This window comes from Bombus huntii, chromosome 5 (assembly GCF_024542735.1).
Source record: "Bombus huntii isolate Logan2020A chromosome 5, iyBomHunt1.1, whole genome shotgun sequence".
Classification (NCBI taxonomy): Eukaryota; Metazoa; Arthropoda; class Insecta; order Hymenoptera; family Apidae; genus Bombus; species Bombus huntii.
Genome location: NC_066242.1, coordinates 14,356,303 through 14,383,855, shown reverse-complemented (window position 1 = coordinate 14,383,855; position 27,553 = coordinate 14,356,303). Strand labels below are relative to the sequence as shown.

The 27,553-nt window shown below is 38.4% G+C and overlaps 1 protein-coding gene and 1 long non-coding RNA gene across 4 annotated transcripts in view; both read left to right on the top strand.

Moving 5' to 3' along the window:
* The window catches only part of LOC126865969 (dopamine D2-like receptor), a 96,433-nt gene that overhangs the window by 25,997 nt on the left and 42,883 nt on the right, over positions 1 to 27,553 (top strand). The window lies entirely within an intron of this gene.
* Positions 110 to 13,762, top strand: LOC126865972 (uncharacterized). The gene is made up of 3 exons (XR_007689741.1): positions 110 to 4,652; positions 4,730 to 5,145; positions 5,335 to 13,762. It is a non-coding gene; the product is annotated as an uncharacterized LOC126865972 (long non-coding RNA).

The window sequence follows — 27,553 nt, the reverse complement described above, 5'->3', positions numbered from 1 at the left end:
AAACGATTGGTTCGAGAAGAATGAATATCGCAGGATCAGGAACAGGATTTACGGTGCTATTTTCAAGAGTCCGGATTCTCCAGCCACGGAACAAAGGGTCCAGTAATTACGGTCATGTTTTCGAGCTTGTTCCCTCCTTCTCGGACGTTGAATCTCTTGACCATCTTTTCTCTTTACCCAATCCACACTTTCTACCTTCCAACCCCCTTTACGATTTCTCTATTTTTTTATTTTCAATATAATGTCACCCGGTATGTCGTGGCTCATGCAATCCGCAATCCATTGTCCATACGCCCTCACTCTCTGAAACAAGTTTTCGTGTTTTTAACTTGTTTGTTGGAAACACGGGAAATCTGTAGCGTGCATGAAGCAAATTCCAGAATAAGAAAGATAAAATATCTAAAGTACCGAGGTATCGTTAAAGGCATAGAACGGATGCATTAGTTGAAGATAACTACAGGAGAAGGGAAATACGTAATAAGTGCCTTAGTGATTACGTTCGCTATCTCATAATTATCTATGTGAAATCTTGCGTGGCATTACGCGATCGGCTATTACATTGCTATGATTGTAACAAGAGATTGTTGTATAACCGGGAAATGTGTATAGCACCTGACTATAATTCGACGCCATGTTGCGCTATCGGGTACCGTTTATCGATCACCTGTGCAGACGATTGAACGTAGCCTTTCTAAACAGGCCGATCGAAAGGCAGAGTCGTCTGCGGTCCCTTGTTTCATCGTCTGTGAACGTACTCGCGAAAGCTCGAAAGGTCTTTTATGCGCAGCAATGCCTCGAAAAATAACGCTCTCAAGGGCTGAAAGAGATTGGAAAACGGAGAAAAATGTTATGGAAGGAAATTCGAAGCTGTTCGATCCTCGGAAATAGGAAAGGGAGCAGGAACTGCGAGTTCCGCGAGCACGGTGTCGAATAAACCGTGGCAACGTAAAAGTTTCGATTGCATTTGAAAATGGAAAAACCACGTGTGTAATGTATCGCAAAGTTCTTGTAAGCTATTCCTGTATGCATGGTAACCAAACGTGTTCGTTTGTACTAGCGGCCATTAAAAATAATGGGTTTAAGTTATCATGGAATGAAAACTGACGTAACAACGCGATTCAGAGATATTTCAGCCGAGTTTTTTAACCTCTCCAACCAAAACGAACAAATTTACGATCCTTTGGTACAAACGGTGCGTACGTAAAAAGATTGAAACGAGAAACCTTTTTACACGGCGAAAGATGTCATATAACGAAGACGCAAAGCAGATTTTACTTTACGATCTGAGCGTGAACGTGCAATACGCGCACTATTGCACACGATGTGAATAACAACTACTTTCCCCGGTTAATCGCGGATCTTTACAGTTTCATATAAGCAAGCAGAGGGTTGGACGACGTCGCATTTCAAGTCGCATTCATTTCGTTTATCACCGTCGTAATATTTGCCAGGCATCTGCGTTTACAAAAGCCTGATTTACAAAGTTGAGTTATCAGAGGTTTAGTTCGATCTTCGATTCATCCTTTACGGTGGTACGTGCGAAATATCTCATTAATATCTAATTAATTTCGTCACTAATATCTCAAATGACGACGGTTGATCATACCGTGACGCAAATTACGAACTAATAATAATCATATCGATGTGGACAAAATGATAGCCAAATAGTTTCAGAACTATAATCAGAAACCGAGTGCTGCTAACTTACGACTTATCCAAACGGTTAATGGCAGCGACAAGCTAATTACTGAGCGTTAACGACGAGGCTAATGCTTTTGTAAAAATTATTCGCCAACTCAACATCGATGTAATATTTCACAAGCTATGACTTTATAAGAGCACAAACCGGATCAGTCATCATCACAGTTTATTACCGGAAAGTTCCAAAACTTTTACTGATACAGGAGAACGTTTACTTAGCAAGTTTTGTAATTGCGCTATGAAACTGTTATCGAGATATACCACATAAACATTTACATACTCTACGAATTCAAGTAAAAGCATTCACATTTTATAATTCTAATTTAAAAAGGAATGGACGATTCTTCCAAATTCTGGAAACTGTTTTAAGGTTTAAAATATGTAGGAATATCATACATTTTCTAGCAGCATAATATCTAGCCTTTCTTTTTCATTTTTCTTTGTCGTTGGACCGGAATACGAATTGGAATCGCTAGAAACTGGAATAATATCCGACCTGGCCTGCACCTTCGTTATCTTTGCTACGAGACTGTTTGCCTCACATCCCTCTCGAATGAAAGAATTTTATATATAAAGTATAGGTACCATCGTTCGAACTCTGTTACTTCGATTTTCGATTTTCCTCGTGTATTTGCCATGTAGTTTTGAAAATTGGACTATCTACGGATAAATTCGATGAGCGTAATACCCTGCATAAATTTCGACGGAATTTCGTCGATGTTAAATTTTCAACGACCGTGTATAAAAACTATCCAGTTAAGCTAGCAATTGACCATTAAAGCGAAACGCAGGTCGTTTCGCTATATAGTATGATGGCCGCAGGATATACAGCCAGATATTTAAAGGTCGTTCCTAAAAATATCATTGAAAATGCTCTGCAACTTTTATGCGACTGACGTAAAGCTCGATATTTTATTGTATCCTTTCGAAATTAGATATTAATTTACTACTCGATCGTAGATAATAAAATGACGGATATATGTTTTAGTCGATTGTTTTATGGTGCAGTATCCACTATTCCGAGTGTCTGCATTATACTTTTTCGAGTATCGAAGAAAGACGCATTAGGAAAAAGCACTTTCGTTCCAATTTGTTACGAAAGAAGACGAAAGCCTACTTCAAGCTGAGCTTGAACAGCCACTCGTAAATGTTTTGCCGAGAAAAACGTTGCACTTGTTGCGCTTACATTCAATCTCGGTAGCATATTTTTTGCATCTTTAATTATTCCTTATTTCTATGGCAATTATTAAACATTATACAGTTACTAGATAAGACTCGCAACGCTATAAAAAGTTCCATTATTCGCAGTTACTTGCGCCCCATATTTCACTTTACAGACGAGGAGTTTAAATTCTCGCCAAATATCGCATCTTGAGAAGTTAAAAAAGCTGGTTTCGATGATCAAAGTTACACGGCGTATGAAACTTGTTAAACTACGTGGATTACTACGTATAACACGTCGTAGTAAAGTGACGGTAAGATGCAACGTTTACAATAAAACGTTTTGTGAAATATTTTGTCTGTGTGAAAACAAAGAGGAAAGTAGAATATCGAGAAACATTTAAAGATTGTCAACACGGTTCTTAAAACGTACGAAAGATTTACATTTCGCATTTGGTTAATTTCAATCTCTTCACAAGGAAGAAGGCTTTTCCTGTTGTCGGCGCATTTGAGTGCTTTTATTGCGGGTCAGTAGATTTTTCGGTTCGAATAACTCGGAGAAAAAAATGTGAAAAATTAATGTTTGTCATTTTATAGTTGGTAAACCCTCCTCGTACGTTTATGATCACGAGGGTGCCCGACTGTTTCCCAATTGCGAGCTTTTGCAACGCTATCGTAGATGTAATCGATCCCGAATATATATGGCGCGTGCTTGCGATCGTGGCGAGTTTCGTAAACGGAACGAGAGGAAATAATTTACGAAAGGGGCTAAAATACGGTGACCGTAACGCGACTGGCATGAACAATGCAAGACGCAATTATGGTTATTGCCGGCAATCGTGACTCGTTACAGAGTTTGCGGAGTCCACAGATCGAACTTGATTTACATGACGTTCGGTTACATTACTTAGCTCTGTGTTTGACTTAATTCAGATTTTAATGTTGTACACACCGAATTTCTCGGTTCTCTTTGCATAGATACGCGATACAGATGCTGCTTCCTTCGTAAATCTTTACAATTTAAATATTTCGGAGATTGCATGTTCTCCAGTCCATTTTCTACATAGTTGAATTCGCATGGAGAAATTGACAAAGAACCCAATATCTTGGGCTGCTTTCCGCATTCGTCTTGCCGGTAACTCGCCCTTAACCAACGGAGTTTCAGTCTTCGATCGGCCCGTGTACTCGCATTTTTTCATTTTCTTCTTTTTTCTTCTTTGGTTCCTCGAAAAGTATTTCGAAGTATTTTACCTTGAAGCGAGTGGTTTGTGCCACTAAGGTGGCAGACAGTTTATGGGCGACCGCTTTAGTTTCCGATCAACTTTACAACAGCGTTTTTAAAGATTACCTGTTTCCTCGAAAACGCTTTATCCAGCTAAAAATTCACCCAGAAAAATTGTGCCCGTTATTTATGCATTTTGGAAGATTTAAGCTAATTACTTTCCTGCGAATTGCTAAACATAAAGAAACATGGTGTTTTTGCAGAAAGGAATATTTATTCCTACATTTCCTATTTTGTACATTTATTCGCCATTGCTTTGTTATTTCTTTTTGGCACGTATGTTATACTTTCTCTCTGATACCATTGAGATATACCTTTTTACATTACCATGTATTTGATGTTTTTGTTATTTCTAGCACCATTTACGTGCTATTCGTAACGCTGCCTCGTATGTACATGTTACTAAAAATTTCTTTAAAATTCTCTTTGCAGATCGTTGAAATTACTAAAATTTTCCATGCCCGTCGGCGTGAGTCATTTTCAAGATTTGCTTTAAATAAAAAGCGAGGTACACTAAACGTTTTGACGTGTATGGAAAATGTTTTACCGCCGTGGATATTCTAGCAATACGAAAGATCGTCTCAGCTTTTCAATTTTACAGGTTGAAGCGAGATCATGAAAATTGCCATCGAGCTCGTGTCGTTTTGTAGCAAAAGGTCGACCATGAAGAGGCGAATAAACCTGACAAGATACAAATCCTTCTTCGGTAACTGAAATATACTGGTGTGGAGGGATGGTGAATGTCGTTCGGTTTGCAGCAACACGATGAAATATGAAGCATCGGGGCAAATAGGACGAATGGAAGTGTGTTGCTTCGTGATTTGTAATGTTGCGAGCGTGACGAACGATGTTGCGGTCTTAATAAATCGACGGGCTTTCATCGAAAACATTTAAAACGAGACAAACTGTTGACTTTCTACTGAGAAACGAAATCTATGAGTTTCATAAGAATCAAATCGTTAACGGGCTTACATTCGCTGAAAACAAAAGAAAGTCAATAGGTAAGTCTGAGCGATTTGTCGCCCGAAATAGACTTTATATAAAAAAACGCTCTACGATCATTTAAATCTCGTTGAACGTTACGAGAAACTCGCTGAAATGTGACGTACTCTTAGTCGATAATAAATTTTGCAAAGCTAGCGATACCAGAATATAAAAATACCTATATGATTTTTCTCCGTATACATCAGGAATTTTTGGAACGGTAAGTGCATCAAACGTGGCCCGAATTTGGCTGTGGCGATGGCGATAGAAAGAAAATACGAGGACACCGGGAATGGAAAAACCAGTGAGCGTAACACAAGACTCGAAATGGAGCGAATAGTTTGATTTTGCACGTACGACCGTTCGGCATCGTAGCTGGTACCATTCGTTTACTCTTACACAAGAATCATGTTGCTGCATATTGGACGAGCGAGTGAAAATGAAAGACGGCGAAGAACAATCGTTTCGAGCCGCATAATTCTCCATATCGGATTTATCTTTCTTTTCAACGATTTTGCTACTCCCCATTAAAATTTATTGGATTGGATCGATCACACCGTTTGAACGAATTTTACCAAATTCGGTATTTTATATCACCAAAAAACATATCCTTCTTCGTAAACACAATAAACTAACTTGTTTGTCAATATCAATAGCTATATACATACAGAGACTTTCAAAACTATTGCAATACGTTTTGAAACCGAATAACTTTTTTAAAATTGGTCCAAATAACTGCGGTTCTTTTTTAGGAATCAGGAAGGGAATAGTTAGTTCACTGGGTGAGGTGTAAAAAAAATTTTAACGAAAGTTGCAATTGGTCGGAATCGCGAAGCAAAAAGTAAATTTCGCATTTTTCAACTTTTTCATCTTAGTCTGTAGTGAAAATTTAAACAACACATTTTGAACATTTATAGCGGTTATATATACATGCTGAAAATTTTATTGAAATGGGTTGATGTGAAAACAAGCGACAGGGATGGAAAGATGGCAGATTTTAGACCGAAAATCCTGAAAACCTTGATTTTCTCCATTTTTAAACGTCTGTAGCTCATAGCAACGTTAACCGATTTCGATGAAATTTTCAGCATATATATAATTAATTCAGATATTCAAATTATGTTGTTTAAAGTTTCATTAGAAGTCCAGATAAAAAAAAGTTGAAAAATTCAACTTTTACTTTTTTCTTCGTGTGTCCGACCAATTTGCAAATTTTGCTAAAATTTTTTTTGTATGTCACCCAGTGAACTAATCCTCCGAATTCCTAAAAGGAACCGCGGTTGTTTGAACCAATTTTAAAAAAGTTATTCAGTTTCAAAGCATGTTGCAATGGCTTTGGAAATCACTGTATATGTATATGCATATTCGAACGTAAATTATTACAGTGTAATAGTACAGAAGGCTTTCACTTTTTCCAATTTCCTTTGACTTTCGTTTAGGAAAGAGAAACCGCGATAAGCTCAATCTCTTTGTGGCTGTAAGTTAAGGTCTTTTTTATCTTCCGTTACTGTAGGAGCAATCCTTTCGAAATCGATCTCATTTCAGTGGATAGCTATTTTCCAGTAACCTGATTGATGTCCGAACAAGCGATAATAGCAATTTGTTGAAGCAGCAGCTATACAAACAAAGCTGATAGTAACGTGACAATGTAAGTATTATCACGAATCAATTTATTTGATACTTCACAATATGATCCCATCTTCGTCGATATTCCAATTGAGGTAATGAGTCGGAAACGAAAGCTTTGATACTAGCGAAGTGTATTTGTTGGCGAGATCGACTGGAAGTGAGAAAATGAAATTGATCGTTTATGGTTCGAATAATACGATGTTGAAACGGTGAATAATTTTCACAATTAGAATACTGTGAATCAATCCATTATCAACGAAGCGTTACTCATATGGATAATGTGTAATCTCGTTTTACGAGTTTGAAACACGTACTGACGTTTAATTAACGGTGATTCGATATCTAGCATGTCTCCCAGGAGAAAATGGCGGTTTGATATAAAAATATGAAAATTTATAGTCATCGTGAATTTTTCTTCGATGTTATCGAATAATACTCTGTTAAATATTATATTATATTATGACACTGTAATAATATCTGTTAAATATAATGTACATATACATATATATATATATATATATATATATATATATATATATATATAGAGAGAGAGAGAGAGAGAGAGAGAGTAACTAATAATGGACATTAATTAACGCGACTGAAACAATGGTCGCGACGACGTAGGAGAATGAAAAAGTCGATTCGTGACGGAAGGGGGGGGGGATTCTCTTTAATAGTTTGAAATCTCTCAATTTTCAACTCGCCAAATAACGTCGAAGCAGACGCCGTCGTGCAATTTCTTTTATTCGTGGCGTGCAACTTTTCAACATATACCAGCAACGAGGCGACGAAGTGATGGAAACTTTGCCTGGAACGACAAGTTTCAAGCGATATCCAAACAAGAAGAGAGGAATCGGTCGCTCTTGGCATTTAAACAGGCAAAAGCCACGATTTCGCGCGCTCCTCTTATTTGCTTTGCCATCAGGAAAACTTAGAGAGCATATCTACCAACGTTTCACGCGCTACCTGTGCTTCGATCGATCTTCTCTGATTTCGTAGTCGAGACGTTGTCTTAACTCTGACTGATGTTAACCTGGCACGAGACGATATGCGCGTTGACCTCAAGATTAATGTTCCCATAGATTAGCGGCAGCGATACTCTTGATACGCGATGAATAGAAAAACTCACTCGCGATTGGATTTTTATCATGCGTACTCTTCTTATATAGCTACCGCTTAACCCTTTCAGATATCGCGTTGTAAAATACCATTTAAAGGAAATATCAGCCGGCGAACGCCTCGAGATTGATTTCTGATTTCAAGCCTTGATTCCGGCCGTAACTTTGGTAGACCGGTTTGCTTCTACGTTTCTCCTTCTCGGGAGGAATAGAATTGGAATATCTTAAAGAAAAAGATTTGCCTTCGGTCTACCAAGCGATCCTTTGTAATTCCAATTAGGGTTACGATCGAGAATGAGAATAGGGATGATAAGGATCGAGCCTAAGTCGAGCACGAGGGTGTTACCACGCGTAAAATTTTAACGCATTCATAGGTGAAAGGTTTATGCTGGGACGGTTGAAAAATAAATTACGGGGTGTGCGATAAACGGAATTACTCGTGCAATTTTCTGCGGTCGCGTGGGCAAGAGTAAGTGTAGTAGCAGTAAATCCAACGGCGGCACTTAAACGCACTAGCAGCTTCTAAATAGAAAATTACAGTCCTATTCGAGCAATTCGAGTAAATTAACGTCAACGATGCTTCGTTTCGATCTACGCTTTGAGCCTGTACTTGGAATTTATTCATTCGCGTTCGCATGCTCAGAAGAATCGTTCGAATTGTTTTTACTTCTATAAATTCTCAACCGTTTCGTTCCATTTGCCTCGCATACCATTGTAACTCGATGATTAGGCTCCACTTCAATTTTACTAAGGGACTCGATCGATACTTTATCTCCCAGCAAACCTTCCTAATGCAGGGGGAAAGCCGGATGGAACGACGCGTCGTTGGTCCGTACATGTGGGACTTTATATTCCAATTTATCACATACTACATACCGAAATTCACGCACGTTTATTTATTTATTTAAGATAGGAACTGTGTTAATATTAAAAATTCACCAGCTATATTCGCTTGAAAAAATAATACGTTGGATTTATATTGTTGGTCTCCTAAGTAACGGCACTCGTCTTTCATCTTTAATGCTCTCTGGGTTATGTGTGCATATAGTTACTACGATTAAGCATTAAATATTTGCATCCTCTGTAATATTTAGGTGGCAAAAGTTACGGGAGTACTAACGTCTCGAATTTAATTAAACGTTTCTAATGAAACGTTCTGTAAACGGCAACGCGAAGTTCCATTAAAAGTGATAGAGAAGAAAGGTATACGTATACGAAATAAACGTATTACGTTAAGACGAAAATGATTTTAAGAAAGCTCCGTGTTTTTCTCACTTTGCCTTGTAATAAATATCCAGAAATCCACGTGGTGACGATATTGCTAGCATACTTGAACTTCATGCAAATTCGCTAAGTCGTTTACATCGACGTATCTCATTGCTCCAGTAATACACGATCGTTAAAAATTCACTCAGTATTTGAACAATAGCTATAAGTCTCGCGTTTCAACCTTTTATTTTCTCGAAGGGTAAAATTGCAAACTCGTTCACGTATTGAAATTGAGAAATTGTTTCATCTTGAACAAAACGCGTGTTTTCACCGTGTCTTCAGTTATCCTTAATCCTTCTTAGGAAGAAGTCAGAAGTTTGAAATGTTCCCTGGTTCTTGTTCTTAAACAAAGAGTCATCTGCGCGGATAATTAATTACGAATAACAATACCTGCGCTTCATAATCGGGAAATGTACACGTTAATCTCGTCGTTTCGTGGACGTAATCGTCGCAGCAAATTTATCGCCGATTAAAGTTCTAACCCGCGAAACACGATTCTTTGGCTCGCTCCTTTGACTTGCCCGCTTTTTTTAATTAACGATATTTCATCATAAAACTCTACTATAAATGCTTTTACACTCCGCAAGCGTGTAATTTGATTTTCATGAAGCTCGTGCATTTAGTTTAAAATTAAAGCAGACTACTGACCGAGCTTGTGATATAACGAAATTGCAGAAACAACGTGCGAAAAATTCCACCGGCCAAGAATTACACTGTCGAATGCACTAGCAAGTATGTAATTAGTTTTGCGCCAATTTTTCATTTTCCGCAACAAGCTTTAATAACACTGACAGGACACGTTTTCCGCACCAATGCGAATTACGGTAAAATCATATTCGTTATACGCGAACGAAATTGCCATAGCGTAAACAATATTATCGAGCCAAGCGAAATTTCTACGGTGCCAGGTTTCGAGATTATCCTATCGCGGCTCGGTGTCCACGTTTAAACGATTCGGAATTAAATCACCTTCTTCTTGGGAATATCGTTAATGTTATCGCGAGTCATAAACAAAACGAGAAGCGTAATTTAAGGAGTTCGTTTAACGGTATGCTACAGCATCGGATATTTTCCATAGAATAGACTTTGGCTGGGTAAGAAGCGTCGAAGCGAGGCGGGATAAAGGCTCTTAATTGGCTTCTAATCACTGCCTCTGGGTAACAGGCATGGCCATTAATCTTACTGGGTTGCTAGTTCCGTTCCGTGGCTCCTCTTCTCTTCCTCTTTTCGCGTCGATTTTGACAAGATGGACTATGTTACCCAGGCTCTAGAAATCGGAAAGTTAATCTTGCTACGGAAATAGACAAGCAGAGAGTAGGGATTGCATACAAGAGCATTCAATTTTCCTATGATAATTACTGTGACAGTGATCACGACGTCACGAGTGCACACGTGCTTCAACGCTGCCGTTATGCCGCTACTTTTCACAAATTTAAATCATGGGAATTGGGGACGAGCGAGAAGCACGACGATGAAAAGCAGCGATCTAGGAAGTTGGTTGGTAGATTTGCTGGAAAACAGGTTAGCCGCTAGTCGATCTGAAACAGAAAATTAATGACTACTTTCCTGTTTTCATGCTCTCTCCTTCAGAGAATCCAGGATGGATAGTCTAGTCAGGGCCAATTCATTTATCTTATTTCCGCGTATTTAAGAAATTCGACGTGCTGGAAACAGCGAGAGGCAATGGTGTAGCCTCTGAAAGTCATTGGAAATTCGAGAACGATGAGCGATAAGGGTATCACTTGTAAAATAGGAAAATTTGGTAGCGTTTACTTCCGTTGGCAATTACATTTCGAATTACCTTCCAAATTGAGCAGCGTAATTGCTCCCTCGAGATGCAATTAAACCGATAGCCGTTTTCGTGGGTCACCAGAAGAGCCATGTTACTTCCGCCTCAACATTCTACCAATCTTTGAATCGACCTTCATCGCATCGATGTTTGAAGTTTACACGCGACTATTAATGGCATTGAAGCAAAGAAATCTGGTTCTTTTTGAAAAAAAGGTGGATCAAAATAATCGGCGTTGCTAAATTAGATGTCCTGCATTTATTTGGACACTTTTTAAAACGATAAAAAGCTAAATATGTTGCCGCAACGTGGAAAGTGAAAGACTACTTCTACGGACAGAGAGAACAATAACTAGAAGAAATAGGAGGAATTTATTTCCGGGGATAAAGGGAGAAGATGGGCAAGACAATAGGGACTTTTGTAACTACGCACTCGAGAATTTCTTCTTTCGTCCGCTTCTGCTTGCATGTTTTATTCTTATCGTCGGACGTGGTTAATATTTTGCTTCTCAACGAGGCGCCGTGCCAGCGCTTTTTTCGTAGACGGAAAAACGGGAGCAATGCAAATAGAACAGAAACTGAATATTTCGCGTGAAAATTGTGCAAACGACGAGCGTGCTAAGTGGCAGAAGTATCGTGTTCTTTTCGACGTTGATTCACCGAAATGCTGGTAGTTGTATCACGATGTCGAGCTCGTAGCTTTTTCCCCATGCAGCTTTTAGACGATCCGGTTGAAACGGGTAAAATGTACACTTCGCTCTCCGATACTGTGAGAAACGTGAAAAATGTTACGGTTGATGTCTATGACAAGAGTGATGGTATGAAAAGTCTAAAAGGCTTCACGCCATTCCCAGTGTCCTTCCAATGACCGCGCGCAACGCGAAAGAGCGTGAAACAAAAATGTCATGGGACAGAATCGATAGTACATGTGAGCACGAGGATAAAGATTTCTAACAAGTAGGCTTAAGATGACCAATCAAGTTGAGAAACTAAAGTGAGTTATAGGAACGTGACGAGAAAACTGAAAACGGAAGAATGGTAACGGAGAATTTTACGTTGAGAGAGAAAAAGTGAAAGCATTTTTTTGTTTTCAGTCGATGGAAACAACTGAATTGAAAGATACTGTCTACAAGAGTATGGTACTGGAAGCATCATGATATAAAAGCATTAAGACGAGAATGAGATCGATTTTCTTTCGTTCAGTATTTTCCTGTTCGATTTTCTGCTTAATCTCGAATATTTATTTAAAAACTTGCAAAGATACGTCGTATTATTTTATAATTTTGAACTTGTACAGTTGAACGCAACTAAAATCTTACCTCGGAGGGACGGAGGATGAAACAGAGAAACACAGAAACCTACTCTCTGGGATAACAGGCAGAAATTGGCTGATATTATGCAAGTTATGTTTCTCTGCGCATTGTTCAGCATCCAGTTCGACCCTTACTCTGTGCTTAGGATCAGTTTATAGTACCAGTGGTGCTCGTCTTCGATATACCGTTACTGATTGCGCATATCCTTCATCGCTTATCTTAGACATCAATGTGAAGTGTGTGTATGTCCTTGCGAAGTATTTTATCGAGTATATGTATTCTTAGAATACAAGGTTTTTAAGCGCAAGAATAAGAAAGATAAAGATTATAAGTGATAATGGACCATTTACGGTCAGACGGTCTTCCACGAACACTGTAACATGTCCCTTTTTTCACGGCATAACTTACTTAACAACTTGACAACTTAACTTAACTTGTTGCAGCGGTGGTAGTGAAACACTCTCTGTATGCGTCAATCGAATATCTATACATAGACGACCTCTTCGTTCCATAGTGATTACATTTGTGGGCAGCCAATCGAACTATTGGCAATACGGTCAATTAGAGTAGCTTGATCATCGTGCAACTATGCACACGAGTCATTAAGTAACTTCTAGTCAAAGCGACGTTATCCGTACGTTATAAAAAAAATTGATGCGATAACGCAACACTGTATAATGAAAATTGTGTAACTTCAGTGAACAATGCAATCTTTCAAGGTGAACATTACGACCTACAATTAAGACGGGAAAAGGAAAAGATATCTACGCGGTTGAGTGGATAAGAGGATGATGGATCTCTTCTGGTAGCAAGTAACGCTTCTTTCTCGAGTAGAGTAGATCGAAAAGAGAGCCTAACCGTGCAAGCTATCGAACGATGAACAGTAAAAGCTGCTCGAAGCTGGTGGATCGTTCTGTAAAAACGGTACCGTTCAAAGTATAAAAGAGATGAAAAGTGGCTGAAGAACCATGAACCACGCGTAAACAGTAAACAATTTTCTAGCGAATGCTGTAGTTCCAAATAAATGTTAAAGAAGCTTTTAGAAGATGAAAGCATATTACTTTATGAAATCAATTTTCATTGTTTCCTGGAAAGTCACAAGTTGGACGTGACAACCAAATAGAGGAACGTAATAACTCTTATGTGTCTGGAGCATTTGTGAAAAATATTAGCGAGAAAAGAAAATATTGAGAAATGAGAGAGATAACAAAATAAGAATATTGTTTTTACGATCGACATTTGTATTGTTACGAAGAAATAAAGAAAGGAAGGAGGCGAAGGCAGGAGATGGGAAAACTTTTCCCCGCTGTCACCACCGTACGTTAGAAGTCATAAATTATGCGACCTTAGGAGTTTTTCGGATACGTGTCTCTCCTTTACTTTGGCTTCCTTATCGAATTTTTCTGGTTTTCCATCCAGTATGTATACAACGTGTCGCGATCATCTTATATGTTAATTCGAGAAAATGTCGCACTTAAAAGTATGAATTTATTCGAATAAAGTTCCTTCGGTCTCTTCGTTTTATATATCCTCGAAAAAGTAAATATAAATGTAGTGATCTGTAGTATCTCTATAAACAAACAAAATATCTTCATATCCTTGAAAGAAACTGTACTATCTAGAAAAAAGGTAATCATTCGTGTTTGGATTTCGGAATATGTAAAATTATGCTAGAACATGTTACTTGGTAGTCGATCGTACCTGCCTACCTATTCGAAACTCTGTAAAATGTTTCGAAGCAATCCATTCGTAAAATCTTTTTCCAACTACCCTTAACGTGCTAGTGCAACTATAAATTGTTTCGTATCGGGTTTCGCTACCTGCGAAGGAGAATTGCAGTCCGCTTTGGAGCGACGATAAGGCGATGAAACTTGTATCGGCAAAAGAATGTTGCAAAGTTATTAGACAGCGAGATATGGTTTATTTAAAGTGGCAAACGTTAATTAAAAAATCAAAACGCTGGGGAATTGACCGACAGATCGATAACGCGGTTGGATTACATTTTCCTTCGCGTTATCGTGCTCTTGCATAAAGCAAATATTAGTTCGATAATGGAGGGCATTTTAAGTTCACGACCTTGCTCTCCGTTAAAATTGCAAATAACATGTAATTATGCTTAATTACTAAATTGGCTCGTTTAGCTAACTACTGGGCTACTGTGGTAATTGCGAAAGTTTACACGTCTGACCTTTAACCAGTTTAATTTTTATGATAATACGAACACAGCAAATTTCGATATAAAATGGTATGTTTACGAGATTGAGATAACATGCTGATATAACCTTCAAGCAACACTTCTTTAGGGATAAAGAACCACCTAAGAACACAGACCGTAAGAACTCGTTGCATATTTGACTACGAAAATTTATATGGTCGAATTTTTTGCCGTAAACTTTTACCACCAGTTTTACATTCTGCAACACGATACGTATTTGTCTGATTATTCTTCCGATCCGGATTTATTAAACGTGCTTTTGCGTCAATCATTGTCAATTAAATAATCGACGATAATTATAATTTATATGGACGCATGAAACGCGTGAAGAACGAAAGGTGTAAGTTATCGACACGTTGATCAGATTTACTTTCCACCGAATGTTTGTTCCGCAAAACAGCCTGTATATGAAATCTAAAAGCAAACAAATGTAATGGTCCATTCTCATTTATTGCACCGTAATGGGAAAGAGAAAAATTCCAGCGACGAGAATCACTTGAAAGATTATAACGATCCATCAAGTTGATATATCATCTACTGATTAGAGGATCAAAGTAGTCCAACAAGATTTTGCCATATTATTTCTTCGCTCAGAACATTTCTATCGAACCATAAAAACCGCGAAAAATGGTTCTTCGGATTTCGTGTTCACGCATTAAGTCACTGCTCTGGATGGTTGAGTGACGCATGTGACCAAACGATATGGACTTCGATTCTATTAGAATCAATGGGAACTATAAATCGTCGCGGGTCGTTCCGAATTGGGTTAAGTAGATTTCGTCACTGAATATGGACAGGCGCGGTAAATTTTAGAGATAATTCGAGCCCCGTTCTAGACGTTTGGGAAAAATAATGGATTACGTGCCCCGTCCGTTGCAACATTTTCAATTACTCCATTTCTGTGCCTACGAAGAAATTTGAATTTCCAGTTCTTGATATCGATTAAAAATTCCTTAAACGAAAATGCTATAAAGTTATTCCGTAATCTCTACAATTGTATCATAAATTGTTGAATTCTATCTAGAAAAATGTATTTTATGAAATTCGGTCCTCGTTCTACACGGTTGCCTTTCTGCTCTATTTTCGCGGCTCTTTATTCTGGCACCAAATAATCCTCTAATTTCATACACGTCCCCCATAAACGTTTCTCATTGCACCAGTTACCGAGTCAATAGCATTAAGTTGCAGGTCAAGGAAAATGCTTTTGGCAACGTCGTGAGTTAATAAAAGTAGGAGAAAAGTAAATTCATTAACAGCACCTACGACGATAAAGGGATCACGGCATTTTACGCGTTTCTGCGTCCAATAGAATCTGATCTTTGGGAAGAGGAAACGAGGCGATTTTAATATGTATATAGCAATTAATGTAATAATAGGGTGTTAACAGATAGGAAATGAGAAAAGTCGGAATTGAATCCGGTTGGCTACCTGTAGAATGAAAAACTAAGGTGAGTTCAGGTATCGTATTCTGGCAGACAGAAAAAGTCGATTTAAACACGGACAATTCTCGAATTCGGAGGAAGAAGAAGAAGAAAGGGAATCCTATTAAGGAAAAAACGAGATCAAGGCAGAAAAGGAGAAGGATAAAATGCAGGAAAATTGTAACAGAGAATCTGAGGGTTTGAACGGACAGGGAAAAACGATTTGGCCTGAATCCAAATGGCATATAAAGAGAAATTACGATAAAACTGAATGCGCTAGAGCTTGTTGCGTATATTCGCTAATTCTCACATGATACGCTACTAAAACGCAGTTAAATGTAACTGTACGGCCATAGTTTCGTAAATTAATAACGTCTGCAAGAGCGAAAAATAAAACGAGATACAGTAATATGGATAAAAGGAACGAGAGAGTGGTTGGGTATGAATGGGACGTTAAAATGCAACGAAAGAGAAAAGAACTTCCTTGGGTGACTAAGTTATATCCCTTGAGGATCGATGAAGAACATAGCGTAGATCAGCAGTAAATTCAATTTGCAATGGGATGCGAAGTCAGCAGAATAGTAGAATATAGAGAAGAACAAGTTCATTTAACGATTCAATTGCTTATTCATGTGGAACTAGAAAAATGACTAATACGAGTTTAATGCAACTAAGAGAATAGCTAAGCCGATCGATTTTTAAAAACGATTTTGGAATCTTTATTTCTAAATTATGGATCTAGCTATAATCGCGACAATTTTAATACTGAATCGTAGATTGCAGGCAAAATCGAGAAGAAATAACGGTGGTTGTTTGATAGGGCAAGGACTTTGAGTAAGAAGAAAAGAAGAAGCCATAGTAAGAGGTACAATAAAAGATTGCTATATAATATATTCCCGATAATCAATCGGTGCATCCATTTTTCTCCTCCTTTTGCCACAGCTTCAACCCTTTCTTCTTCTTCTTCTTTTTTATCGCTTCGTTCACGCACTTATTTGAACGTGGTCGTTCCGCGAAATACCTGTTCGAGCGAACTGAACGAGCTGCGAAATACCGCGTAAGTCTAATATCCACACACTTTGCGGTCTATTTCTCAGTTAACATGTAAGCCGCATTAAACTGATTACGATTTACGACTGAGCGTCGACGACCCTATCGCGCCGCATTAAACCGCGTTGCAGAGAAATTTATCGTTCTAAGAAAACCAACCTCCGAGCTTTCGGTGACGCGTCGTTCTATGGCGTCGCGTGAATCGGCTTGGCAACGAAATGATTTTCGGTACGAAATTGTTCCATAACGAACAAGAGCTGAGTACAATGCAAGTAAAGTGCAAACTATCTTATGTTAGAAAGGTTTCCTATTCAAATTGAAAGTTTACTTAAAATTTGTCGCAAAAGAATTCTTTGTTGTCGTTTTGCTGTCGTGCTTGACGGGATCCCAAAGGAAAATAAGATTTAATTCAGAGCCTCAGCCGAAACGTTTGCGCTAGTTAGTTACGCCAAAAGACGTCCACGCTTTACTTGGCAACAATTGAAATTTATACCCGTTCGTTCGTGATTATGATTTACGGTTGTACCAATGGAGAGCCTGTTGCGCCATGCTAAAGCACTTTAGGGAGAACCCCGTTTGCTTGGTTGGTAGTGGTTAAGTGCAAGAAATCCCAAATTGGACCGTCGGCCAAGATGTGCATTTCATGTTTCCGAGAGATAGGACGACGCATTTCGACGATCTAATTTCCACGAAAACTTGATTTTCGAAGAATGTACGTCATCCGAGGAAGGTTTGTATTATCGGATAGTTAACGCTGCGTGAAATGTAACAATGTCGCGTGAAATGAGAAAGGTAATGGTGCTGAAACACGTCGTGATTCTCCACGTTCGACGAACAGTACCGTAATTATTTATGGGAAATAAAACGATGAAACGAAACGTCTCGTATCTTGACGGTATAATTGAGTCTGACGATTTTCGTTTAACGTTTAGACGTAAGTTCTTGAGTAGGATTATTGATTAACGGCGAGACAACGACGTTGTAACAGCTCTTGCAAATCGTTAGTGAACGCGGCCCGTAATGTTTACTTCGTCTTAGTGGTGCCGATGCTACTAGTCCAAAAGTTTTCGGTCACGCTGCACCTCTAGGGAAATTAACAATATGCTGCGCAACTTTCCCAGGGCGCAACCGAAATTCTGTGGTATCTCGAGTGTACTATTGGATCTCAATTTCTCGCTTCTTTAATTTTTAATCGATGGCGTGAGTAAGAGTTTGATGTAATTAGAGGCACTCGCTATGAACAGTAAGTGTCGATCAAGTTATCAGATGACATACGATTTGATGACCCTTAAATATTACATGTTGATTACGTCCAGATTGCGAACAAAACGGTTATGAATGCGTGACAACATCTGCCGCGTTGTTGATGCGATTCTTTCTGCGATAAACTGCCTACACCGTTCCTCGATTGATCTATTGTAACGTGACGTTCACGTTAACATCTACGTTAACATCTACGTGCAATAACCTGTATCGAATTATTATAGGCTTTATGCCTGCGGCAAACAATAAATATATCAGAGAGGACATTTCATGTACGTCAGATTTCAAGCACGCGAACCTAATCGAAAAACAACAGGCGATACGAAATAAAGGATAGTTTATGTATAGCCTGTAGAAAGTGTAAGCACTCGACTGAATGGACGTCCGAGTTCTAGTCGTAAAGCAACTCGTTATTAATTAACGGCGCAAACAATGGCAAGTAACTACACAAGAGGTTGGTAATGGGAAAATATAAGGCAGGATGTGAAGAGAGGAAAATATTTCCTCGTTGCACACTGAGCGTGAAGTAACTAGCTTACCTAGGGACGAACTAGCTGCCTTGCGATAACGATGCTTCCGCTAAAAGTGAAACAGGATGATCGGCTTTTCTCCCTGTGAAATTTAAATGTTGCTAACTGAACATCGTTCCTTAAAGCAGCGCGCGTATACATCTGTTAATCTTTAAAAAAAAATGTAGAATGCCGCGTAATGGCTTATAAAAATGTAGCAAGAAAAGGTATTACGATGGCATGTTTATTTAAAAATACGTCAATTTTATTAATGAGCCGCGTGTACGAGTCACCAAGTACCGCGAATTATATCGTTGTAGCGATGGCGAGCCACGTTCACCCAGATCCAGTTACAATTGCGGTAAATTTAACTGAGCGAAACGGAACGTCCAGGTAACAACGCATCCAGGTGTGACCGCAGCCCAAACTCGCTACAATTTACACGAACCACCAGTCGCCTCTATATCCATGTTGACCGTGTGATAAATGGTGATCAAATCTTGAATGTACCTCATAGACGTATCACGACCAGTTGCTCTAGCGTAAATCCCATTATCGAAGAAGCGAATTGATCTTTCTGATAAAGTCCTAACGATGGTTGCCGTTTCATTGACTGTGGACATTCGGCGATCGACTGGAAACACAGTTCCGAATCATCGAAAAGGGACAAGACTACGGGAATACACAGCACGCTAATGGGCCAATACACTCGCGATTAATTAATAGCGCAGCTAGAATGTATATACACGAGAGGGAATCGATAAGCGATGAGAGTTTAATGGATCTTATTAACTTTCCAATGGAGGTAATCAATTTGCCAAGTGCAAAGGGTAGAATTTTTAAACTGCAGATGTTGAACTATTTACGATATTTGAAATAACTAGGCGATGAACGTGGATGAAACTGAACTTTCGCCTGGCAGCGAGAATACCAGTTCATTTAAAGTAGTGGTAACCGGAATGCGTGCACGTTTTTTTCTCCATATGTATAATGGAAGCACGTTTCGAACGATTTTCAAAAGGTTTCGATTTCTTCGAAAAGTTTCTTGGTACTCGATCGACGCAGTCACTCTCCTGGATTTCGACTATAATTCTATTATGTCGAATTCATGTAGGGCTGAGGCATTGATGCGTCGTACTGTAACGTGAAGTTGACACATTCTCGATCAATCAACCGTCACACGCAGCTGCTTTTAGGTCCCCGTGTGTATGCTGTTAATTCTGTGCCGCCACCGAGCCACCCCCTCCTACCTTCATCCCCCTACGTAGGTGTTAAGTGGCGACCGATCAAAAATAGCCTCGGTACATTGGCACGATGTTCGTCGTGACTCGACTTTCGATGAGCCTTGTAATTGAAAAAAGGGTAGGGAAAAAAGTACTTTTTTTCATACTGGCCATGTCGCTAATAAAAAATTTATACAGAGGTCGGTCTTGTGAAAAGTTTTGTTGGTAGAAGAAAGATGCTCTCTAAAAGTTCAGTAAGTTACGCGAAACGATAGACTGACTGGAATGTTTGAGACCTTTTAATGTAAGTTTCGATAACGAGATGCGTCGATGCCTGTATTTCTACGCGTAGTTCTCTCCTTCCGACACATTCAGAACTTTTAACATTATTTCGTCGAGATATAGGGATTATAATTTCATTATGATTTTAATTTCTCTTTTTCCGCGAATGTACTTTTTTCGCCCTCTAAGTACCTCTTTGCACTCGTTTAATGGAAAGAAAGAACGTGAAAAACAAAAGCGAGGGTGCCCGGCTTACTGGCGTGGGGATTTCTTTTATGACATAAGTTTGCCTATGAATAAAATATCAAGCGACTTTTCTATGGACTATCTTTTCGACCGACTTACCTTGAAAGGAACATAGACTACCGTGGCCAATGCGATAGCTGCCGCATCAGCTTCCGAAAGATTTTCCTGTGCAATCAATATCACTCTGGTCGGTATTCGACTCAGTTCTAAAGAAAATTCACTTATTTACATAACTCAACGTCACTCCCTTTGAAACCGGGAACGACTCGTTGCCGATACGACCGAATAAATATGACAGGATCGAAGTACGTGTTTGAAAAGTAAAAAATATTCTCCTTTTAAAATTTACACTGTCAATATCAGGCAAAGCTCGATTCTCATCAAACTGTATAACCTACGATTCAAAGCTCCCCTGTCTAAATACTAAGCATTCACAAAAAATTGATTAAGCTAGCTATCGGTATACATATATGTATCAAGATATTACTTGATAAAAGTAGACTGAATATAACTTAAATCTTTTCCTTTAATCCGTCTTATGCTAAAGGCCTTTGTTTTCAACATTCACACGTTTACCACGTTTACACTTTAAAGGTAGGTTCACGCTCTATACGTTTTACACTTGAGAAGTTTCAAGAATGTTATGAAAGTTCCTCCTGTCTCTTCAAAAGAAAAAGGAGGAAATTTCTCACGTGGGCAGCTGTTCGCTAGATTGCTGTACAGACTTGTTTCTGTCGAAAGATTTAACGTCGTTCAGACGATTACTTGTAAGTCTGCTACTTTCAAATGCCTTTCTTTTTCGGCAGCCCTATCGAGTTAATTAAAACAACCGATCATCTTACAAACCTGACTTCCTTTGCACGATCACGTAGCACAGAGAGTAAAAACTTGCACGTCAAATGGTAAATATTTGCTGATTTAAACGTAATTGAGAGTTAACAACGAGAAAAATCCATTAACGTTTTGTAAATAATAGTAGATATTATTAACAGTAAATGACAAGCAACAAATTGATATATTTAGTAAAAAATTGATTAAGTAATATTACAAACTATATTTCGTTATTAATATTTCACGATATGTATGACTTTTTAAATTCTGTATTTCGAATTTTTAATTTTTATCCATTGAGCGAAACGCCGTGCGACCAGTCAACAACAGTCGAGGGAATTGAAAATATGCTCTAAAAATTTAACGCGATATCATCGTATACGGTAGTGAAGCATAAAGCAATATAAATGCATCGAAATTACGTATGAAGCAATAAACTGCTTCTTTGCACATTTTCATTAAGTGAATAATAATAACCGATTCTATGTTGTCAAGTTCTAGAAGCCACAAATTTTATTGCAATACTCGTGGAACTTGTATCATTAAAGGATCTTTATATCTTTAACGAAATGTGATTTTATTGGGTAAAAGAATCCAAGGGATCTTAAACGGTTTGCTAATATTGAGATAAAACGTACATTCAGGAAGACATCGCAATGTTACTTGGAATTATTTCATTCGACTCTTGCAGCGACGATCAGAAGATTTTCAGCTAAACTAGTGAGGGTATTACGTTCACGAAGCTCTAAGCCGTTCAAAGGCAAAAGTGTAGACCAGATTTAAATATCAACACAGAAACAAAGCTACTGCACTTACGAGAAACTAGATGGCATACTTTGCACGAAAGTATATCGATCCTCTGATTGTATCCATCTATTTTTAATCTTCTATCAACATTGTATTATTTTCGCAAAAAGATTAAAGTTTCGCTTAAAATGTACTATACTGAGTAATTATCAACGATGAATCTTCCACCGGATACATATCCATCGAAACACCGATGAATAATTTAAGATCTTACTAACGGTAGACATTGCAGAGTTTCTGCAAAGTTTTCTCAAACCCTTGCAAGTGCTATGCAGTTCTGTAACGAAGAACACGATGTTCCAGCTTCTCGAATTATTCATATGTTCATCATTACGTAGACGACATTTCGTATGACGTTTCACCGATATTAAATATTCACGAAACATGCGACAGCTGTGCGAAAAATACGAGGAGTTTAATTACATTTGTAATTAATAGAATGACTGCAATGTATGCAGCAACATATTGAAACAACGCTGTAATTAAATGGAACGCAACACTCGAAAAGGTACCAGGAATCATTGAAAAATGTTTAATTCGTGCTATGAATTTTGTTGGCACAAGGCAATGGGCACTGCCTTAAGTCAGTTAAATATCTCGGAAATTGATTCGAGTCTGAGAGATGAAATAAAAATGAAATCTGGTTTACAATTTAATTAACATTTCATCTGTTGACGCAAGAAGAAAATATGGGTAATTCGTAGCGAGTTTCTCGAACTTCACAAGATAGAGTTGCAATTCCCTCTCCTTTCAATTGGATTTGCGCAAACGAAGTATTACCACTCGGTGAATATTTTTAACTGACGCAACTCGCTTCTAGACTCGCAACATTCAGACAGTGTTGCGAAACTTTCCCCGCGACAGCTGTTATAAAAGATTCGTAATTACGCAACTTTTTACCATTTCGAGTCAAAATTAAATCAGTCGCTAAGATATTACCACTATTGACGAGGAAACGAACGTACTGTTTATTACTTGTTGTTTCAGTCATTATCTACTGTTGCAGCAAAAGGGGTTGAAAGTATCTTTATAAGCGTGATCATAGAGAGACATATCGTGATTGGAACGCAACGATCAACTCGTTGCGTATAATCAGCAACATCCAAATTCAAAGGCTGATCTACGATAGGTTATACTACTGAAAGTGGCAATGCCAGTCTGGTTGTCGGCGAACGACGAGTAATACAGTCCCTTTCTAGTTTATTGGTTCGAGGTAACTGTGAATCGGCGATATCGATTGGTTCTGGAGTGAATAGAACTACAGCAAAATAATCTTACGTCGTTAAAAAAGATCTCCATTATTGTGCGAGACCATTAACGCTGCTATCATCAATAAAAATCAATTTTACTCAACGTCCATATTCGGATGGTTTAACTGTAAAGTTTCAAGCGCAACTATCGGTTACCTATGGGTAAACGCAATAAGTAATCCAGTGTAATTCGAGACTAATGTCACTCAGTCTGCTGCTCCTTCGCTATTACCAAAACGCTGACCTAGAAACAGCGAGCGTCGACAGACGGCAGTCAACAAGGGGTGATACGATCCCTCTACCATTTGCTGTCTGAAACTGATTGTACCGTTAGTCTAGGCAATAATTTCTGAGCTAGGACAAATGGATCGTAAGGATGAATCCGAAGTCGGATTATGGAAACGGTATCTTTAAAGAATCAATTCGATATCGTTAGATTAGAAGGATTTCTTTCTACCGAAATTCGTAACGAAGACATCGCATTACGATTCCACAGTGGTTTCTTAATTAATTCTGTATTAAGTAAGTTAGAGACTAGCGCATTATTCGTCACAACTGTCACGAGTCTGAAGTTGAAATTGGATTTGCATACAAAATAACGAGAAATCTTGAGACGAAAGCGAATTTTACAAGATATTCAAAACGATTTCGGACGAGTTGTTGGCCAAATTAATAGTTCCAGCATTTCATTCGTATTTAATTTGAAACTTCGAATTTATACCGTTGATGTCCTATCGAAAATACACGATAGCGCATCGCGATTTATATTCCGAACGAGTCACATTTCTATCACATTTCTGGAACAGTTGAACACGCGTAGAGCATGGTCAAAATGTTGGCAGGTAGCCAGGACACGCGAAAACTCGTACAATTTCCGAGATACAACGTGGAATTCTTTCCAGCGTTGAATTTCACTTGCGTAAACGAGTGTCGGAGAGGCTGCAGTTTCTAATTTCTCCGAGTCGGTGAAACGGTGGTAAAGTAAGGAATGAAAATTTTCCAGAAAATATCGTATCTTGTTCGCGAGGAGGAAGAGATTTCTCTGGAGTTGCACTGTCTCGGCTGTTCGCTGCGTACATTCGATATTCGTCCCGGTGCCCACGGGACACGATTTTCGTCGCCTAGCTGGTGGACCGGAAATTTGCGTGCACACGTCGAAAGTACAGAATCACGATTTCATGTTGGAAGAAAGAGACGGAATGCTTGGCTCGATAAAAAGACAAAGCGAGCAACGATGTTCCTTTCTCTGCGTCGACGCGTCACTCCTGTATTCTTCATTCGATCTGCGTTTCTAAATCGTGGAAACCAGAAAGGAAATCCAATTTTGCGACAGATTCGCGTGTGCGCTGGGATCCAAAGAGGACGACAGCACGGAAAGAGTCATAGTGAGGAGAAGCGCCCTTTAGAAAATACAAATTCGCTGCAGAACGCGTCGGAACTGATTGAGATCCAAATCGGTTGCCTCTCAGATTTCTATTCAGGCCAGTGTATGCATAATCGAACGTAGTTCCTTGTAAGGCGGATTTTTCTTCATCCTTCTTTTATCTTCCAAAGCTACAGTATTTTTCTAATATCTTTGATTCTTTTTGATAAAACACACTCGAACCATCGATATGATTGCTCGTTTGATATTTCGAATAATATTGATATTTCCATCGGTGTATCTACCAAATGGATACCACTAGGAAAGTCAATTCGTTAGAAGGATTAATTTCAATAAACATGGATTAAAAGCCTCCTAAATTAGAGAGGAAAAATAAGCAAGTGGGACATAAAATGATATCGTACTAATTAGTTGTTCCTCTTACAGTTAAGCTTAAAAACGATTCGTTTTGTTAATCATCTCGCTTAATCTCAACCCTTCGTCCCGGGTAATTCTCCTAATACGTCGATAAGTTACAAAGGGGAGCTCCCCGCCAAAAGAATCAACGTTAATTAGTAAAATAAATAAAATCTTGAAGATCATTCTTAAAATGAAACCTCAGATTTTTTCTTTACTATCAGAAATCTGTGATTTGATTTTCAAGCGGCGTAGTTCGTCACCGAGTAACTTGAGTTGAATAACACTTTCTTTCGCGATACGTGAATTATTGCTTTCGATCTTGGAGATTAAATAATTGTGGGAATATCGAGGAAATGGTGTTTGCATCATAAATTTCCTGTGAAACGATAAAGCTTCGATAGCCGAAAGAGATGGTGTTAAGTCGATTGTATCGACTACAGTAAGCGATTGATTTTCACACAATCAAGTTACTGAAATAAAACTTCGCAACAAAAAAGCTATTTACTTTTAGAAAGTGGTCACTTCATTCGAAGAGACACTTCCCCTTTCCTCCGTGAGTAGTCTCAAGGATTAACGTCGATAATGCTCTCAATCCTTACGTTAGTTTCCAATACTGAGAATAAAAATGGTTCTTGATAAAAGTACTCGAAAACTCTGACCATTAAAGAAGATGACTGCAACTCTCGTAAAAGGTTCTGAAAGAAGCTGGCAACATACCATTGACCCGGCATTTAAAAACAGTACGTTGAAACAGTGCACATCTGTTATACTTTAAAAAAGCGAATATTGTAGAACTTGTATCGTATTATCTTGGTTACGCGACGTGTAAGGTTCGTTGCGTTCAGCTTGCTGGAAATGGTAAAAAGTTTCTTATATACCAAGCCCCTTTCTGTCTTCTCTTGTCGCTACCCAAGCATTTCGTCGTTCGTCTTGGCCGAGTGCCGACAGTCGAGAAAGGAACCTTAGCAACAGCTGCTACGTGAAAAGGGTCCGGTAGTAGAACTAAAGGACACCGGAAACTACAGTCTGGTCACGTAGTATTTCGTTTCTCGGTTCGGGTACGATCGAAAGTTTCGAGATCTCGAATGTGATAGGAGGTTGGTATGACTGTACTTTCGAAAAATCAATACAATCAACAAGAAAATCAAATGTTTGTCATCCAATCAGTGTTCTATCGTTCGGATTACAAATTGCAACAGAGGCCTGCCATTGAACGATCGAAAGACAAGGTAAAAAGAGAAGAAATATAGAATGAAAAATAAAATTATTCCAAAACCACCAAATAGTGGCTTTCAACGAAAAAAAAAGAAAAAAAGAAAGAAAGAAGAAACAGTAATTCCTTTGGATATTGAAAACTAGGAAAAGTCTTTTAGTTCTCACTTTCCTGTGCAATACCGTATTAATCATGAAGTTTTTATTGGCGAGGATTTAACACAGCCAGCCATAACGCGGGTCATTGAGAATTTTATCGCGTTCCTTTCCTTGCTTTCGCAAGTATTTTCCACTGCGAATGAACACGGAAATCGAATTAAAGCTATAGCATAGTGACCTTTTCTCAAATACATTGTAATAATCGTGGATCCGAATTCGCAGAATAAAGCTCGTTTCTTGATGAATAAATTTCTCTCTATTCACGCTGAAACATGACGCGATCATTGGTTTCATCTTTTTCGTTGTCATCTTTTCAAGAATCTTCATGTTTAACGATGTTTATGTCGCCTGTCTTCAAGTTAAGATCGGGGTGTTGAAAATTCGATTAAAATTGTTTTGAAACATTAAAGCAAAGTCGCTTGTAACATTCTGACTCGATGCTTTTGTTTTACAGCTTCGAAAATGTTCAAAATTCAAAATGTTTTGAACTTCGTGGATTCACTTTAAGTTTCGTGAGAAATTTGCAAAAATTTCATTGAGCTACGAGCAAGTATTGCGCGTTGATGAAAGTGGCGCATAAAAGATTACAAACAAGTAGTACGGTAGAAAATACGAAAATAAACAATGCAGTATAAGCTTTTAAGAGGCTGTCCATCTAGTCAGCTATCTACCAAAGTACAGTTTTCACAAACTAAGTTAATTTAAGAAACAACCCACTGTATTTAACGATCGTACTGCTGAAATAGTAGTAACGTTGCTTCAAAATTCTCGAAGTTTGTAATTGAGAAATGTTTCACAGTAGTAAACAATATCTTCATAAAACGATATTGATAAATTAGAAACTGTGATTAACTTAACGGTTATGCTTTGGTATATCGTTTTACTTTTTTTCTTTGCTTCTTTCTTAATTGCCTGGTCTATCTATTGACGTATATTATGTCATTTATCTCAACAAAATATACTCGTACATCGTAAAATTTTCTACGACCGAAATCCAAAAAGATTAAGTCCCGTTTCATTAATTTTCTTTTCTTTCCTTTCTTTTTTGTTCAAACTT